The 1,547-nt window shown below is 43.1% G+C and overlaps 1 protein-coding gene across 1 annotated transcript in view; it reads left to right on the top strand.

Moving 5' to 3' along the window:
• Nucleotides 1-1,547, top strand: part of NME7 (NME/NM23 family member 7) — a gene marked incomplete at its 3' end in the record, with an annotated part of 39,423 nt that overhangs the window by 21,035 nt on the left and 16,841 nt on the right. The gene's annotated exons all lie outside the window — the stretch shown is intronic.

Raw genomic sequence — 1,547 nt, 5'->3', positions numbered from 1 at the left:
AACAGCAGAAGTGGCCGTAGCAGTTTCCAGGCCTTTCACACCTCAAGTGAGCTGTCTGGAGAGCTGCTGAAAAAAATAAAAGGCTTCCACGAGAAAGACTCTTGCACTCACTGCTGGTAGTATGCCCGTTATCTTTTTGAGGCCTTGCATGGTATCTGCTGCTGCTAAGTCTGCCATGCAGCAAAGACAGAGCGATGTTCCTTTTACAGGAACATGGGCGGCAGCTTAGACTATGATCTTACATAGATAAATGTTTGCAGAGGACAAACTTTTCCATGGCAGGATTGTTAGGATCCTTAATTCCATTGTGAAAATAGGAAAGTGGATGGCTTGGGCTGTGCTTTCTTATATTTAAGATGTAATTTCTATTACAAAAATAGACTTTCTTAGTGAGCTCAGTCTCTTTTAGTGAGCTCAGGTTGTCCCTTCCTACCTTTAATCTTCTTCCTTTCTATAGATTTCATAGTGCTCTGCCTGTTACTTTCTATTTTCTTAAAGTTTTCAGAACTTTTTTGAATCACTGATGGACAAATTCTGGCTCTGTTTGTACTCCTTTCTGGGAGTGTGAGTGTATGGAGGAGGTGGGAGTGCTGAGAGAAAGAGATACGGGTACAGATAAACAGAAAATTTAAGTGCATACCCAGCTTTGCATTGTGAGCCCTAGAAAGACTGGACTACAGCTGAGCTTAATCTCCACTATATAATCCTTTTTCTCACAAGACAGAGGGGTGGAAAGGCAGACCACAGCTGCCAAACAGCAACTAGAATTTGAAAGACAAAGTGTGAGCATTCTCCATCCATACAGCTTTCATTACTACCCTCAACAGAATGAAGAAATCAAACCTGAATTTTCTTTTCTAAGTCAAGAAAGCATTTTATCAGTTTTAAATTAATATCAAGAATGATGGAGTTCAGGGGCTGGCTATGCTCTGTTATTCCTGCCTGTTTTCTCCAATGTTACTTTGGATGTTTTGAAAGCCACAGGTGCTGCATCTCTTAGAAAGATTATGAGACTCAGGAGGTCTTGTAAAACTTTCCAGAAGTCTGGCTTCTGATGGGGAATTGGGCTTAAGGAATGAAAGACTCCCTGTGGCTGGGCAGTGGCCTCCGTCTTTGGCTGAGAGCACTGGTGTGGCTTCATATTGCAGCTGGACTGGTTCCAGTCTGCAGTTTGAGGCAAGATGAATCCTTCTTCATAAGGGCTGCAGGAACTCTCCGACATCAGCCCATTGGGCCTGGAGTGTCGCAGGGGACAGGATTTGTCTTTCTTAGCTTGTCCTCTTCTTCGGGCTGTTTTTGTGAGTAACAACAAAAATACCAGTAAGTGGCATCACTTTTGGTGTGTGTGGTCTTCTTATAAAGCACATTGCATCATCGCAGCTGAAAGAATTGTGCACAGTGGAGTTGAGAGCTGTGCGCTAGCTTTGCAGTGGTTTTTGGAAGTGTTAATTCTGAAATTGCCCTCTTATGATTTTAAAGCTTGTAAAGTTTTGACTGTGCTATGTGGCAGTGGCAGGCTGTCTCTATGGAAATACCCCCACTCCCCT

The sequence above is a fragment of the Buceros rhinoceros genome, unplaced genomic scaffold (assembly GCF_000710305.1).
Source record: "Buceros rhinoceros silvestris isolate BGI_N320 unplaced genomic scaffold, ASM71030v1 scaffold40506, whole genome shotgun sequence".
Classification (NCBI taxonomy): domain Eukaryota; kingdom Metazoa; phylum Chordata; class Aves; order Bucerotiformes; family Bucerotidae; genus Buceros; species Buceros rhinoceros.
This window is presented reverse-complemented; position numbering and strand designations above follow the sequence as displayed.